General features: G+C 45.3%; 1 protein-coding gene across 5 annotated transcripts in view; it reads left to right on the top strand.

Moving 5' to 3' along the window:
- ANKS1A (ankyrin repeat and sterile alpha motif domain containing 1A) overlaps positions 1 to 18,472 on the top strand; it is a 731,235-nt gene that overhangs the window by 41,251 nt on the left and 671,512 nt on the right. The gene's annotated exons all lie outside the window — the stretch shown is intronic.

The raw sequence follows: 18,472 nt of genomic DNA, 5'->3' as shown, positions 1-18,472 counted from the left end.
TAGCATAGATCTGCCACAACTGAGCAGACGGGGAAGGAGAAGGAGCGGATCTCCCTCCCTCTGTCACCCCATCCATCGGTGGGCTGCAAAGGCACCGCAGCCCCCCAATGGCAGAGGGAGGGAGCTCTCTGACTTAACCCTTTCCATACAGCAGTCCGCAGCGATGTCAGCCGTTTATACCAGAGTGTCAGCAATGTGCTGAAACTCTGGTATAAACCACTGACTACAAATGAATATTTAGGAGGAAGCAGGCGGGGGATCCCGCCTGCCGCAACTGCTGCACCGCCCACAACCCTCCCCCCTGCACCCCGCCCACACAAAATCATTAAGTGGTGCGGGGGGGAGGGGGGGGGGTTAAAATATTTTTACTTTGGCCATTTTAAAGTTTCAGAAACTACAGAAAGCGCTGCAGGGATCAGAAACTACAGAAAGCGTTGCAAACTGCAGGTCTGAATTGACCTGCGGTTTGCAGCGATCGCCGATACGGGGGGGGGGGGGGGGGGGGGGGGTCACAGGACCCCCCTCGCCATTGACCCCGGGTGCCTGGCTGTGTGTAATAGCCGGCACTCAGCGCTGTCACTATGTCTGCAGACATGGTGACAGTTTAATGCCAGGATGAGTATACTTGTCCTGGAGCGCTAAGTATCAGTGCTCCAGGATGAGTATACATGTTAAAGATTAAACATTTACAATTAAAATACTGAAAAACATGTAAATTACCCCCCCCCCCAACCCCAACCCTTACCCACCCATGATGCGTCCTCCCCTCACCACCTCCTCCCGGAGACCGACAGGGGAGAGATGGGAAGGGCTGGAGAAAAAGAAAGAAGCTCAATGGACTCCAGTCTCCCCAGATTCTAAGCCATTTTTCATCACTATTTCTGTGCTTATACAAAATATATTCATATCTCTTGTTTTGTATTTATCAGATTTAACCATATATTCATACTGGGAGGATCTTGTGAAAACCAGGAACGAGCTATCAGCAATCTGGCAAGAAACATTTTCTTGTAAAGAAGATTCATTTTTTTTTTTGCATTGCTGACACCCCACCTTAGCAAGATCGCAGAGTACCCAACATTCAGCAGTGAAAGGAATCAATACATTCAGTTTTACCTCTATGTAATCATGAATAGTCTCCCAATATTGTTTCAGCTCTTGACACAACCAAAACATATGCAAATAATTCGCGCTGGGAATATCACACCTCGGGCAGTTAGAATCTCTCCTAATACCACATCTCTTAAGCCAAAGGGGAGTAACATAAAGTCTATGTAAAATATTAAACTGCACCATAACGTGATTAAAATTATGTGAAACCACTTTTAAGTTATGTACTACCTTTTCCTGATCACCCAAGCAAGTCGTAGCACATTCGTTTTGCCAAGCCCTCTGTCCTGGAGAACAGGTATCTTCAAATCGTGGTATAATTACATTTTTATAAAGTTGAAAAATCTTCATCCTGTGCTCCAAATTCCCTATCAAGTCATTGAATTGTGTAGAAGTGTGTATTTCAAACCTATTTTTGTTTTTAATACTTGAAAGTGCCGATCTCAACTGTAAGTAGCGAAACCATAGTAATTTCTGCGACTTTTCTATTTGTGATAATACCGTGTATGAAACTATATATCCCCATTACCTACTACCTGTCTAACAAATAAAATATTACTTTTTTGCCAGTATGGATCTCTACCCAACTCAAAGTGTGCATATGCCTATTATACGACAAGGGAGTACATCCAATTGAACCCTTCAATCCAAACCAAAATCTAATAGAATACCATGACTTCATGAAGAGATTCCTGGCAAATATAAATTCCTTTTCAGGATCGGTCAATTGATCTGACTCCAGGAACGTAAAGAAATTGTCATATGGAGATCTATTCAGCAAATACCTACAGAGTGGGCTATCCTCCCACTCCCGGAAAAAAAAAAAAAGAAAGAAAGCTGTATTAGCTAAAAAGTAACCCTTGAAGCAAGGGAGATTAACTCTTCCCCTCTCCAACGGTTTATACCAATGTTCTTGTTTGAATCTTACCCGTTTCCTGCCCCAGAGTAGATCATTAATAATTCTTTCTTTTAATTTAAAAAACCTATCCCCTATCCCAGACTGGAGAATTCCTAAAAACTGAGTAAACTGAGGGAGAATCACCATCTTAACTAATGAAATTCTATCAGCCTTCGATAAAGATAGGTGAAGCCATGTTGTTATTTAGACCTCCAACTTGTTTATCAATGGCAATAGGTTAAGCGGAATAAAATCTTCCACCTTAGGAGAGATTGTAATGCCTAAATACTGAAAGGATTGAGAAAATTTAAATGTATTAAATGGGGCAGCCTTCGGAAATGTAAATTTATACGTAATCATACTATCTAGTGGCATAAGGGTAGTTTTTTCCCAATTTACCTCCAAGCCCGAAACCTCTCCAAACTGATTTATCATTTGAACGATGTGTAACAAAGTAGATTGGGTCTGTTGGATATAGAATAAAATGTCATCTGCATAAAGAGAAATACGATCTTCCATTCCTGAAACCCCAAAACCTAGACTTCTCGGGTCTTGTCTAACTCTAGCAGCCAGGGGCTCAATATAGATGTCAAATAATAGAGGAGAGAGTGGACATCCCTGGCAAGTACCTCTGGTCATAGAAAAACTGTTGCTAAATCTGCGGCCAAAGCCCACCTTGTAAAGCACTCTCTAGAGAAATCCCCACTCAACCCCATCAAAGGCCTTGGAGGCTTCAATAGACAGAATGGAACGTGAAACCCCTCCAGAGGACTGTAGGTTAGCGAAAAGACGATGCAGATTATAGTGGGTCCCTTTATTGGGCATAAAACCATTTTGATCTGGGTGAATAACTGATGTAATAACCCTCGAGAGCCTCAAAGCTAGAATTTTGGACAAAAGTTTAACATCTGTATTAAGAAGAGAAATAGGTCTATGTGACCCCAAATCATTGGGGTCTTTGCCCTTCTTTAATATTACTGTAATCACCGCCTCTGTCATTGTTTCTGGAAGGGCTCCCTCCTTTATTGAATCTAACAGTGTTCTCCACAGATGAGGAAGAAGAACCTCCCTATATTTACGATAAAATTCATAAGGGAGTCCATCCAGTCCTGGAGAGGAATTACCAGAACAGGAGTCGATTGCCTCCTCTATCTCCTGAAGAGAGAGATCCATCTCCAGTCATTCCTTTTGACTATCTGCAAAGACTGGGAGGGAAATGGACTCCAAGTGAGTCAATTGTTTCCTCTGAGAGAACACTCTTTGATTTATATAATTCAGAGAAATATATAAATGTTTCTATTATTTCCTTCTGATCTTTAATAATTGTCCTGTCCGCCATACGAATACTACGAATCTCTTTATTTGTATCCTGGCTAGCTATTCCCCTCGCCAGCATCTTCCCGGGACGTCCTGCCTCTGAAATTTTTTTTTGTCCTTTGTAGAATAACAAGAATTAACTATAGGGCCAGGTATGTCAGACAGGCCCACTAAATCCCAAAATTATGTAGCATGAATACTGATCCCGTAGGACAGAGGGATAAAACTTAACATTTAATTTTTGGTCAATCTAAAATTATAGACACCAGAGGAGGAGCCTCTACACAAAACAAAATTTAACAAGACAGCCCAGCGGGCAAAATGGTACATATAAAGACAGTGTGACCAGAATGTTATAAAAAGCAGGAACGTTCTCACCCGATTGTGGATCATGAGGAAGACTGGAGGTGGAAACTGTCCTTTGATGCTTCTCATTAACACAAAAAGGATAGGTGTGCCCCTTCAGATTGGGTGGGTGACGGGATGGTTGGCCCTAGGCAACCCTAAGAAGGGGGGCAGGGGCTAGTATGCCCTACCTATCTATACAGGGACTTACCCCGCAAGGAGCGTCCCTGTCCGGATACCATGCTCCCAACAGAAAATCATCAGGGGAGATCAATGGTACACACAGGGCTATGGATTGGGCCCGTGCGACCAAAGAGACAGAGTAGTATGAAAAAAATTTTTTTTTTTAACGTGGGTCAAAGGCCTGGAAACGTATGTAGCCAGTCAGGCTAAAGCACACAGGGCATGACCACATTAAAGAATATGTTAAGCAATATAGATGCACCAGTGGGTGCCAGCTATACGATAACACTAGGCCACAGGATGGTTAATCCGAGGGCAGGCTGTCAGCAGGGTGTACTCACCACTCTGTGTCTTAAATACACTCCAATACCGCCGGGTTCCCATGCCGCTTCCTTCTTCCGGGCATGTGACTAGGTGAACAGGATGTCACATGCCCGGTGGAACGCAGGAGGTGAGCGTGCGTTTCACCCAGACGCGGCCCGTGGAGCGCGTCGCCAGGAGATGACGCCGCACGGCATGCGATGAATCACATGACCAGTAACTGGTCACGGGGCGCGTCGGGCCGAAAAGAACACGCCCACTGCCCCAGCGCAGAGGAGGAAGCCCAAAGTGTATTGGCAGGTGGCGGATCGGTGTGTGGGCAAAATAATTGGGCACATTTGTTGATTGTCACACAATTAATTGCCAAGTGGATCCAAGGTTATAAGGATCCATGGTAACATTTCATTTATATGAAGTAAATAAACTAGACTATTAGAGGCAGATTCAAATGTACATCGGCCAAAGGAGGGGTATAACCGGCCTGGCGAGGGAAGAGAGAGTACAGATAATCGGATAATCAAATAAAACAGCTAAAATTGAGCTGTTCATTTAATCCCATGGGGGTCACTGTTTTCAAATAATAAATCCAGCGCAATTCGCGCTGCAATATGGCACGGTCCCAGTCCCCTCCGCGTTTGAGGGGTAGAACGCGGTCAATGCCCATCACAGTGATGCGGGCTTTCCCATTGTGTTGACGGTGAACATGATTGGCGCCCGGAGTGTCCTTAGCTTTGGCTATGTCGCCAAGATGTTCACCGACACGTCTGCGCAGCTCCCGGATAGTTTTCCCTACATATCCCTTGCCGCATTTGCACGACGGGAGATAAACAACGCCACGGCTCCTGCAATTGATGAAGTGGTGTATGTGATATGTCTTCCCTGTGACCGTGCTACTAAAGTCTTTACCGGTTTTTAGATAGGGACCGGCAATACACCCACTGCATGTAAAGCATCCCTTAATATCTGATTTGAGCCAAGCTGAACCTGACACAGAGGGTGGGGGTATGAATTCGCTCGACACTAATGTATCGCGAAGACTCCGTCCTCGGCGGTAAGTGACGTGAGGGTAGTCCCCCACCACTTCTTTCAAATCTGGGTCTAGTTGGAGAATACCCCAATTTTTTTTGAAGGATGCGTCTAACTTCCCCAGCGGCCCTATCAAAGGTCATAATGGGGCGAATAATGTTTGAAGATGGCGTAGTGCAGGGTTTAGGAACAAGGAGGGATGTTCTATCTGAGTGTAATGCAAACTCAAATGCTCTCCTTAGGACCTTGTCGGGATAGCCACGTTGAAGGAACCTTGTACGTAAGTCGGCAGCTTGTCTGACAAATTATCTTTTCGTGGAGCAGTTGCGCCTGATTCTGAGGTATTGCCCTTTGGGAATACCCCGCCTAAGTGGGAGAGGATGACTGCTCTCCCACCTAAGCAGGGTATTGGTAGACGTCAGTTTACGGTAAATCTACGTCTCCAGAACGCCAGCAGGTGTGTGGGAGATGAGGACATCAAGAAATGGTAACATGGTGCCCCCAACCTCACAAGTAAAGTGCATGCCGATCTGGTTGTCATTGAACATCCTCACCAGCGAACGGAACGAAGCACCGCCCCCGTTCAAAATGATGATGTCGTCAATGTACCGCGCCCACAAGCCGAGTGTTGGAGTAGAGGGCCTCCACATCTATACTCGCCAGAAGGCTCGTGTTATCGATGTGAATGCCCTCCAGTTGTTTGAGCAAATGTGTAGTATCCAGAGTGTAAGATGGTAGCGAAGTCACAAAAGGGGCTAATACACGGTCCACATAGATCCCTGCATTTTGGGATAAGTTCCCTACCCCGGATACAATGGGGCGCCCTTTCAAAGGACGTGTTCCCTTGTGGAGTTTGGGCAGACAATAAAATGTCGCCAAGCGTGGATGAGTGGGCAACATGAATTTATGTTCGTCCTCAGAGATAATAGACGCAGTTTTAGCTTCATCAAGAATGCTTTTCAACTCTAGTCTATATCTATTTGTTGGGTTCGCAGAAAGAACCTCGTACGTGGATGAATCCCTCAGCAGGGCCTCGCACATATCCGTATATTGGCCATGGTCCATGACCACCGTGTTGCCCCCTTTATCGGAGGGCTTGATCACTATAGAGTGATCAGTCTCCAGACTAGATACAGCGGTGGCAGGGGCCTGGTCAATATTAGAATGGAAAGTGGGACGTAGATTCTCAATCTCCTGCGAGACCGTACTGAAGACATCCACACACGACAACTCACCCAGATTGGGAGGCATCCTATTACTCTTAAGCTTAAGATTAGTAAATGGTCCCTGACCTTCTAGTTTGTCAAATTCTCAGTCTAGTCCATATAGCAGGCGGACGTCCGCTAAAATATCCAGGGGTATACCTAACTCACGGCACTGTTTTTTATCCTGGAGTTTGTGGAACTTGTGCCAACGGAGCTTCCTGACAAATAGATTGAGATCTTTAAATGTTTCAAACAGATTGAAAGAGGGGGTGGGAACGAAAGGCAGGCCCAATTGGAGAACCTCTATCTCAGTGAAATTAAGATGGATCCACATTCATGATTAAACACCATATGACATGTCAATCCTGCTACGTAATATACCTAATCGAGTGTAAATGTGGGCTCCAGTATGTAGGACGCACAACCCAGGCCCTACACAACCGTCTAAACCAACACAGATATAATATACGCAGACAATACCTCAAACACAGCCTGTCCAGACACTGTGCATCCACAATTGAGAAAGACAAACACCCCCTAACCATCACTCCAATTGATTTCATACCTGAAAACCCCTTCAACAGATTTAATGCCCTGCAAAAGAGAGAAGTATACTGGATATACCAGCTGGACACCCTTGCACCATATGGACTCAACGCAATTTCAGAAACCATACTGTAAACACACATCTTCCAATTCATCCCCCAAAAAATAATCTCTAATACACAGAACACCCCATCCTTCTCCCCTTCCCACCACCTTCTCCATCCAATAACCAAATACAACCAATAAGACATTTGAACCTTGCTCTAAGCGTATAATTATGGTAACAATATATCCTTTCAAATTGTTGCCACATGGGGAAAAAATATACATACAAAGATACAACATCCTTCCTCTTGCTACAGCATCGCTTCCTAAAAAAACTAATGACAAATACAGTGATATCACCTTCGGATGATGTGATTTTCTCCAACCAGGCATCATAATAAATAAGACGACCTACAAAAAAACAAAAAATGTAACAAAATATAACATCAACATAATAAATTTACCGGCAGTACCTACATTAGACACAAATACAACAAGACATAATGTTCGGCATATATATATACTTCCACACCACAAATAAAAATAAAAACATAAACTCAATTCCAAACCAAGAAGAACTACTACACCCCTTGTCTCTTCACCTGGCCAAAAATGCCAGAAAATAACTCACAAAGGACATACCTCTGCACCAAAGGAGAACAAATACGGGGACCCCGCCGCATCCACATACGGAAAAACACAGCTATCTATAATATGCTCCTTGCGGCTGCATGCTAACAACAACAAAAAACAACAAAAAATATTTCTTTATCCACAAGAACACCCAAACCATGCAGTAGAACACCATCCGCCCCTCATACACCAACACAAAAAAGAACCATAGCGCCAACATAGTCCGGCACCTCTTTTCAGAATAAACATATAATCCCTCCTACACACAAATCAATTTACCTATAGCGCCAACACAGTCCAACATTCCCTCACAGAAGGATCATCCAAACACTAATAGCAGACCACGGTCCGCTCCCTACAAAACTTTAAAAACTATAGCGCCAACATAGTCCGGCATTTCCTCACAGCACACTGAGAGGTCAGGCGGGACGGACCGCCTCTCCTCCTCTCCAACCTCTCCTCTCCCCCACTCATCTCACAAAGATGCCAATTACCGTGCCTGACAACTGCGGGCGTCTGGATTTCTGCCGAGCCACCTATCCTTCCCACTTCACAGTGCCGACAGCAGACCTTAATGCGCATGAAACACCGGATCATAATACCGGAATATGCCACTTACCAGCGAAAAAAATGGCAACATATATCAATACCAAAAAAGATATGAATATAGTATATCTAGAAATCAACCGCTATTAAAATTAGCATCCACAGTATCTCCATCAACAGCCAGTAAATGAGGGGCGTTCCTCAAAGTGACGCCACAAATGACGTCATACACATCTGTTTCTCGCCCAACCATGATGGTGAACGTAACCCTGCAGTAACCCAGCAAGTTTCTGTGGACTGATGTGTTGTGGTAACCTGTAGGTAGTAGCACAATAGTAGTCGGCGTGTAGCTGTGCCTTCCGACAAAAAAGAGTATTTACAGTAAAAAAATATTTTATTTACTAGGCTGCTAGCAGCCTCATACCTCTCAGCATTATATTTTCTTATTTTGTTTTCAGCCTCCAACATGCAGAATGCCTTATTGTTAAATGGCTTCCATGTTTAACCCCTTAAGGACACGGCCCTATTTCACCTTAACCACTTCAGCCCCGCTAGCTGAAACCCCCTTCATGACCAGAGCACTTTTTACACTTCTGCACTACACTACTTTCACCGTTTATTGCTCGGTCATGCAACTTACCACCCAAATGAATTTTACCTCCTTTTATTCTCACTAATAGAGCTTTCATTTGGTGGTATTTTATTGCTGCTGACATTTTTACTTTTTTTGTTATTAATCAAAATGTAACAATTTTTTTTGCAAAAAAATTACATTTTTCACTTTCAGCTGTAAAATTTGGCAAAAAAAACCCGACATCCATATATAAATTTTTCGCCAAATTTATTGTTCTACATGTCTTTGATAAAAAAATAAAATAAATGTTTGGGCAAAAAAAAAAAAATGGTTTGGGTAAAAGTTATAGCGTTTACACACTATGGTACAAAAATGTGAATTTCCGCTTTTTGAAACGGCTCTGATTTTCTGAGCACCTGTCATGATTCCTGAGGTTCTACAATGCCCAAACAGTAGAAAAACCCCACAAATGACCCCATTTCGGAAAGTAGACACCCTAAGGTATTCGCTGATGGGCATAGTGAGTTCATAGAACTTTTTTTATTTTTTGTCACAAGTTAGCGGAAAATGATGATGATTTGTTATTTTTTATTTTTTTCTTACAAAGTCTCATATTCCACTAACTTGCGACAAAAAATAAAAAATTCTAGGAACTCACCATGCCCCTCACAGAATACCTTGGGGTGTCTTCTTTCCAAAATGGGGTCACTTGTGGGGTAGTTATACTGCCCTGGCAATTTAGGGGCCCAAATGTGTGAGAAGAACTTTGCAATCAAAATGTGTAAAAAATGACCGGTGAAATCCGAAATGTGCACTTTGGAATATGTGCCCCTTTACCCACCTTGGCAGCAAAAAAGTGTCACACATCTGGTATCGCCGTACTCAGGAGAAGTTGGGGAATGTGTTTTGGGGTGTCATTTTACATATACCCATGCTGGGTGAGAGAAATATCTTGGCAAAAGACAACTTTTCCCATTTTTTTATACAAAGTTGGCATTTGACCAAAATATTTTTTTCACCCAGCATGGGTATATGTAAAATGACACCCCAAAACACATTCCCCAACTTCTCCTGAAGACGGCGATACCAGATGTGTGACACTTTTTTGCAGCCAAGGTGGGCAAAGGTGCCCAAATTCCTTTTAGGAGGGCATTTTTAGACATTTGGATCCCAGACTTCTTCTCACGCTTTAGGGCCCCTAAAAAGCCAGGGCAGTATAAATACCCCACATGTGACCCCACTTTGGAAAGAAGACACCCCAAGGTATCCAATGAGGGGCCTGGCAAGTTCATAGAATTTTTATTTTTCGCATAAGTTAGCGGAAATTGATTTTTTATATTTTTTTTCCTCACAAAGTCTCACTTTCCGCTAACTTGGGACAAAAATTTAAATCTTTCATGGACTCAATATGCCCCTCAGCAAATACCTTGGGGTGTCTTCTTTCCAAAATGGGGTCAGTTGTGGGGTGTTTGTACTGCCCTGGCATTTGAGGGTCTCCGCAATCATTACATGTATGGCCAGCATTAGGAGTTTCTGCTATTCTCCTTATATTGAGCATACAGGTAATGAGATTTTTTTTTCCGTTCAGCCTCTGGGCTGAAAGAAAAAAATGAACGGCACAGATTTCTTCATTCGCATCGATCAATGTGGATGAAAAAAATCTCTGCCCAAGAAAAAAATGGAGGGGAAAGGCGTCTGCCAGGACATAGGAGCTCCGCCCTACATCCATACCCACTTAGCTCGTATGCCCTGGCAAACCAGATTTCTCCATTCACATCAATCGATGTGGATGAATAAATCATTGCCGGGATTTATTTTTTATTTTTTTATATATATACAAAGTGTTTGCCAAAGCATAGGAACGCCGCCTCCTCCTCAGCTCGTATGCCTTGGCAAACGTATCTGTTACTGCAGAGAAGAAATCTCGTCTTGCAGCGCCGCATACACTGACTTGCGTGTAATCTGACAGCAGCCCAATGCTTCTGTCAGAATGCACATCAGTGCTGCAGCTAATCGATCGGTTGGTCCACCTGGAAGTTTTTTTTTAACCTTTTATAGAACAAACCTCTCCTTCACCATGGGTCAATGTGCAAAGCGCAAATCGCCCTAAAGATGTGGTGAAGTGCGTTATGCACTTTGTCCCATGTGAAAGGAGACGTTTGCAGCAGCTGTGTGAGTGAATGGGCCCTAATAGCCCTGTGTGCCTGTCCTGGTGAGATGATCCCTATGCTAATGGTGTACCTGTGAGTGGTACTTCCGGAAACACTCTCCAAAGCATAGGGCAGGGTGGTCAGGACAGTCAGGACAGAAATAGCTGCTGTCACGCCTTATTCCACTCCTGCTACAGACACAACATCTTTTTCGGGGTGACGGTTGGGTTGAGGTACCTGGAACGACATTGGGGAAATGTCGCTCGTGTAGACGGCTAACTACACTGGTGGATGGGGCCACGGAACCTCCTGGGTACAGGAGGTTCGCGATGATCTCTTCCTGAAGGAAGGATCCAGTTCTCCCAGCCTTACTGTAGAGAACAAAACTATTATACAGAGCCAATTGAATTAAATATACAGACACCTTCTTATACCAGCGTCTGGTTCTGCGGGAAACTAAATACGGAGACAACATCTGGTCATTGAAGTCCACCCCTCCCATGTGAAGGTTATAGTCGTGGACTGAGAGGGGCTTTTCAATGACACGGGTTGCTCGCTCAATTTGTATTGTCGTGTCTGCGTGAATGGAGGAGAGCATGTAAACGTCACGCTTGTCTCTCCATTTCACCGCGAGCAGTTCTTCGTTACACAGTGCGGCCCTCTGCCCCCTTGCAAGACGGGTGGTAACGAGCCGTTGGGGGAAGCCTGCGCAATTAGTTCGCGTGGTACCACAGGCGCCAATCCGTTCAAGAAACAAATGCCTAAAGAGGGCCACACTTGTGTAAAAATTGTCCACATAAAGATGGTACCCCTTGCCGAATAAGGGTGACACCAAGTCCCAAACTGTTTTCCCACTGCTCCCCAGGTAGTCAGGGCAACCGACCGGCTCCAGGGTCTGATCTTTTCCCTCATAGATCCGAAATTTGTGGGTATAGCCTGTGGCCCTTTCACAGAGCTTATACAATTTGACCCCATACCGGGCGCGCTTGCTTGGGATGTATTGTTTGAAGCCAAGGCGCCCGGTAAAATGTATCAGGGACTCGTCTACGCAGATGTTTTGCTCTGGGGTATACAAATCTGCAAATTTCTGGTTGAAATGGTCTATGAGGGGCCGAATTTTGTGGAGCCGGTCAAAAGCAGGGTGGCCTCTGGGACGGGAGGCGGTGTTGTCACTAAAGTGCAGGAAACGCAGGCTGGCCTCAAAACGTGCCCTGGACATAGCAGCAGAGAACATGGGCATGTGATGAATTGGGTTCGTGGACCAATATGACCGCAATTCATGCTTTTTTGTCATGCCCATGTTGAGGAGGAGGCCCAGAAAAGTTTTAATTTCGGAAACTTGGACTGGTTTCCACGGGAAAGGCTGGGCATAAAAGCTTCCCGGGTTAGCGGTGATAAATTGTGTGGCATACCTGTTTGTTTTCGGCTACAACTATGTCTAAGAGCTCCGCAGTCAAGAACAGCTCAAAAAATCCCAGGGCCGAACCGATCTGAGCTGTCTCAACCCGAACTCCAGACTGGGCAGTGAAAGGGAAAACTACAGGTGCGGCTGAAGTTGGGGACTGCCAATCAGGGTTTGCCAGCACCTCAGGGATTCTAGGGGCTCTACGGGCACGTCTTTGCGTTGGCTGCGACGGGGTCACTACTGCACGTGCCACCGTACCAGCTTCAACTGCCCTTCTGGTGCTCGCTACTTCACCAGGTTGTACGGCAGTGCTGGTACTCGGTCCAGGGAGGGCTGGGCTGCTGTGTATGCCTCACCACGTAATCCGACAGCACCAGCCCCACTCTGCTGCTCTTGAAGCGGATCCTGTGCAACCTGTGGTCTAGCGACACGGGGCCGGGTACGCCTGGTGGTATCAGGGACCTCAGCCTCCTCGTCCGAACTTTGGGTCAGAGAGCCACTGCTTTCTACAAGTTCGTATTCTGACCCGCTGGATTCATCAGATGAGGGTTCCCACTCCTCATCCGACTGGGTCAGAAGCCTGTAGGCCTCTTCAGAGGAATACCCCCTGTTTGACATTTTGGCCAACTAAATTTAGGGGTATTCCTTGAGACTACCCAAGAAAAAAAAAGCAAGCCTGTCTTACAAAGGGGAGGCTAGCGATGTACCGGAGGCCGCTGCGGTTGATTAAAAAATATCAAAACTGATTTTTTTTATCGCCGCAGTGCGTGTAAACTGATTGTGCAGTGATCATAAAAAAATATATTTTTGTCACTGCGGTGGGGCTGATCGGGCAAAGACTGCGTTTTGGGTGGAGGGCGAATAAAGTGACACTAATACAATTATAGATCTGACCGTGATCAGTTTTGATCACTTCCAGATACTATAAAAGTACAAATGCTGATTAGCGATACACTAATCAGCGAATAACGGACTGCGGTGCGGTGGGCTGGGCGCTATCTGATCGCTAACTACCTAACCAAGGGGCCTAAACTATACCTAAAACCTAACGGTCAATACCAGTGAAAAAAAAAAGTGACAGTTTACACTGATCACTTTTTTCCTTTCACTAGTGATTGACAAAGGGGTGATCAAAGGGTTAATTGGGGTTCAGGGGTGTGATCTGGGGCTAAAGTGTGCTGTTTGGTGTACTCACTGTGTAGCCTGCTCCTCTGCTGGATCCAACCGACGAAAAGAACCAGCAGAGGAGCAGGCAGCCATATAACAGATCATATTTACAAATATGATCTGTTATCTGGCTCTCTGATTGGATTTTTTGAAAATCATCAGCTTGCCAGCCGCGATCATTGGCTGGCAAGCTGATGACGAAATGGTCCTCTACGAAATGCCGGCCCGAACTGCGCATGCGCGGGCCGCATAGCGCGTCATCTCGCGTCTCGCGAGATGACGCGTATATGCATCGTTGTGCGCAGCGCTGCCGCCTCCGGACCGCACATCTGCGTTAGGCGGTCCGGAGGCGGTTAAGGACCAGGCCATTTTTTTGCCAATCTGACCAGTGTCACTTTAAAGGGGTTGTCCGGGTTCAGAGCTGAACCTGGACATACCCTTATTTTCACCCCGGCAGCCCTCCTGAGCCTGGCATCGGAGCATCTCATGCTCCGATGCGATCCCGTGCCCTGCGCTAGAACGTGCAGGGCACAGGCTCTTGTGTTTTCAATAACACACTGCCGGGCGGTAACTTCCGCCCAGCAGTGTGTTCGGTGATGTCACCGGCTCTGAGGGGCGGGCTTTAGCTCTGCCCTAGCCGTTTTACTGGCTAGGGCAGAGCCAAATCCCGCCCATCAGTGCCGGTGACGTCACCGGGCTGCCTGTCAGCCCCATAGAGAGCCCGGTATGTCACCGGAACTCAGAAAAATGCCTTTGCCCTGCGCGATTTAGCGCAGGGCAAAGGAGAGCATCGGAGCATGAACTGCTCCGATGCTCATGTCAGGGGGGCTGCCGGGGTGAAAATGGAGGGATGTCCAGGTTCAGCTCTGAACCTGGACAACCCCTTTAAGTTCTCATAACTTTAAAATGCTTTGACTTACCCAGGCCGTTCTGAGATTGTTTTTTCGTCACATATTGTACTTCATGACACTGCTAAAATTGGGTAAAAAAAGTTTATTTTTTGGCATTAATTTTTACCAAAAATTTTGAAAAATTAGCAAATTTCTAAGTTTGTTTCTCTACTTCTGTAATACATAGTAATACCCCCAAAAATTGTGATGACTTTACATTCCCCATATGTCTACTTCATGTTTGTAGCATTTTGGGAATGATATTTTATTTTGGGGGGATGTTTATAAGGCTTAGAAGTTTAGAAGCAAATTTTGTATTTTTTCAGAAATCTTCAAAATCCCACTTTTTATGGACCAGTTCAGGTTTGAAGTCCTATTGTGAGGCTTAGATAATAGAAACCTCCCAAAAATGACCCCATTCTAGAAACTACACCCCTCAAGGTATTCAAAACTGTTTTTCCAAACTATATTAACCCTTTAGGTCTTCCACAAGAGTTAATGGCAAATGGAGAAACAATTTTGAAATTTCTATTTTTGGGAAAAGTTTCGAATATAATCAATTTTTTCCAGGAGTAAAACAAGGTTTAACTGCCAAACAACACTCAAAATGGGTTGCCCTGATTCTGTAGTTTGCAGAAACACCCCATATGTGGTCGTAAACTACTGTTGGCCGAACGGTTGCACATAGGAGGGGAACACCATATGGGTTTTGGAAGGCAGATTTTGCAGGACTGGTTTTGTTTATACCATGTCCCATTTGAAGCCCCCTGTTGCACCTCTAGAATAGAAATTTCAAAAAAGTGACTCCATCTAAGAAAGTACACCCCTCAAGGTATTCAAACTTTGTTAACCCTTTAGGTGTTCCACAAGAGTTATTGGCAGATGGAGAAACAATTTAGAAATTTCTATTTTTTTTAAAAAAAATTCCAATATAATCTAGTTTTTCCAGGAGTAAAACAGGGGTTAACTGCCAAACAAAACTCAATATGGGTTGCCCTGATTCTGTAGTTTGCAAAAACACCCCATATGTGGTCGTAAACTACTATTTGGCTAAACGGCAGGACATAGAAGAAGGGGAACGTCATATGGTTTTTGGAAGGCAGATTTTGCTGGACTGGTGTTTTTACACCATGTACCCTTTCAAGCCCCCTGATGCACCCCTAGAGTAGAAACTCCATAAAAGTGACCCCATCTAGGAAACTACGGGATAACGTGGTTGTTGTTTTGGGACTATTTTTGGGGTAAATTTGATTTTCGGTTGCTCTATATTACTCTTTTTTTGAGGCAATGTAAAATTCTAAAATTGTTTCTACAGTCACTATTTCGTTTTGTGGAACACCAAAAGGGTTAACATAGTTTGTAAAGTAACTTTTGAATACCTTGATGGGTGTAGTTTCTTAGATGGGGTCACTTTTTTTGAGTTTCTAGTCTAGGCTACATCAGGGGGGGCTTCTAATGGGACATGGTGTAAAAAAAAAAAATGTCCATCAAAATCTGCCTTCCAGAAACCGTATGGAGTTCCCTTCGTTCTATGTCCTGCCGTGCAGCTATATAGCCATTTACGACCACATATGGGGTGTTTCTGCAAACTACAGAATCAGGGCAATAAATATTTAGTTTTGTTTGGCTGTTACCCCTTGCTTTATTACCAGCAAAATGGATTCAAATTGAAATTTTGCCCAAAAATGGGTGTTTTGGCACAGTTTTTATTTTATATTTTTTAACACCGTTCATCCGAGGCGTTTGGTCAAAAGTTATTTTTATAGCGACGACTTTTACGCACGCGACGATGCCCAATATGTATGGCTCTCAGACTTTGGAGACATTAAGCAGGCATCCTAAAACTGCGGCCCTCCAGATGTTGTAAAACTACAATTCCCACCATGCCCTGCTGATGGCTGTAGGTTGTCTGGGCATGCTGGGAGTTATAGTTTTACAACATCTGGAGGGCCGCAGTTTGAGGATGCCTGCACTAAAACTAATATTTTTTGGGGAAAGAAAAATTGTTTCCGTGTCTCCAAAGTCTGAGAGCCATAGTGTTTTTTATTCTCTAGTGGACTGTTGGGGATTATAAAAATTTAGTACTCCATGGAAGTGTGATACTCCCTGAAGCAATCGATAACGCAGAGGCCCGGATGATCGAGGCACGTGTCACATTGAGTAGTGGTGTCCTTCCGTATCCCCCTCTTGTGACACACTCTGCACTTTTTTTTGGTTAGTCCCTTCTTTCCAGTATGGGGGACCACACCTGGAAAATGTTGGCCAGGGACGATCCAGGCGCCTCCAGTTCCCGAGGTACTCCGGCCTGCTCTTTCCTGGTCTGAAAAGATCAGGGCCTTGAGGACTGCCTCATAGAATTGGAGGAATGTCCCTTTGCTGCCAGCGCTTCGGGATAGTACAAAAGAGTTGTACATGGCAACCTGCACCAAGTAGATCGCAACTTTTTTGTACCATGCCCGGGTTTTGCGCATGGCGTTATATGGCTTGAGGACTTGATCAGAGAGATCAACTCCTCCCATATACCGATTGTAGTCGACGATACAATCGGGCTTGAGGACCGTTGCCGCGGTACCTCGCAAAGAGACTGGGGTGGTGCTGTTACCGTGGATTGTGGACAGCATAAGGACATCCCTCTTGTCCTTATACCTGACCAGCAACAGGTTTCCTCTGGTAAGTGCACGGGTCTCACCCCTGGGGATAGGTACCTGGAGGGGGTAGGCAGGGAGGCCGTGTTGATTTTTCCGCACGGTCCCCGAACGTGGATCTGGCGGCAAGGGACCTGAACAAGGAAATGCTGGTATAAAAGTTATCCACGTAAAAGTGGTAACCATTATCCAGCAGTGGGTACATAAGGTCCCACACAAGTGAATACGGGAATCTCGCCCCTCGTACACACGAAATTTGTAAGTGTACCCTGAGGTACTCTCACAAATTTTGTATAGCTTCACGTGGCGTGGGGGTCTGGGGTCTGATAGATGGATAGATGGAAGTTTGGAATAAAAGTACTTTTTCTTATTTTTTTCCCCTAACTTACTTTTCCCTTCTTTCCCTGCCTAACGGTGCCTCTCCCTCACTGACCCTAACCTACCTGGGTGGCGATGGGTGCAGGAGGGTGATGGATGGCAATTAGGGGGACACAGGAGCTGGTGCTGGACGATGCTGCACGGTCAGGGTGCTGGACAGAAAGAGGAGGGGAGAGAGGAGCGCAGGAAGTTTGAATCTCGCGCCTCTCTCCCCTGCACCAATTAGCACCCTGGACAGCGGCGTTTAGCACCAGGCCCAGCACCGCCTCTCCAAATGCAAGGACTGTGATTGGTGGTGTATAATTATGCCACCCATTGCAGTCTTTTTCCGTTTCATCGGGTCACCCCCCCCCCCATCCCCCCTGCGTTGTTTCCGATTAACCCCTGCGGCGGCGGAATCCTGATTTTAAGTTAGGACGTACCAGTACGTCCTGTGTCCTTTAAAGAGGACCTTTCACTCGTATACAAACTAAAAACTAACTATACCTGTGGGCAGAGCGGCGCCCAGGGGTCCCCCTGCACTTACTAGTATGCCTGGGCGCCGCTCCGTTCGCCCGGTATAGGCTCCGGTGTATCAGCTACGTCTGTTGTATTGGACTGATTTTTTTGTAGGAGGCGTGTCCCTTGCTGCAGCACTGGCAAATCGCAGCACACAGCTCATAGCCAGTCTATGAGCTGTGTGCTGCGATTGGCCAGCACTGCAGCAAGGGACACGCCTCCTACAAAAAATCAGTCCAATACAACAGACGGAGCTGAGATACCGGAGCCTATACCGGGCGAACGGCGCGGCGCCCAGGCATACTAGTAAGTGCAGGGGGACCCTTGGGCGCCGCTCTGCCCACAGGTATAGTTAGTTTTTAGTTTGTATACGAGTGAAAGGTCCTCTTTAAGGACTCGGGAAATAGGGCGTACTGGTACGTCCTGTTTCCTTAAGGGGTTAATTATTGCATTTGCCTTCGTTCTGTTCGAGAAGACAGAAATATGAGCTATGTATTGTTGTGTTGCAGTTGTGATTAAATGACTTTTCAAGATGTAATTCTTTTATTTTACTCCACTAAGGCTACTTTCACACTTGCGGTAGGTAGCAG

This window comes from Bufo gargarizans, chromosome 3 (genome assembly GCF_014858855.1).
Source record: "Bufo gargarizans isolate SCDJY-AF-19 chromosome 3, ASM1485885v1, whole genome shotgun sequence".
NCBI lineage: Eukaryota > Metazoa > Chordata > Amphibia > Anura > Bufonidae > Bufo > Bufo gargarizans.
The sequence above is the reverse complement of the archived record's forward strand: the minus strand, read 5'-3'. Positions and strand labels throughout refer to the sequence as shown.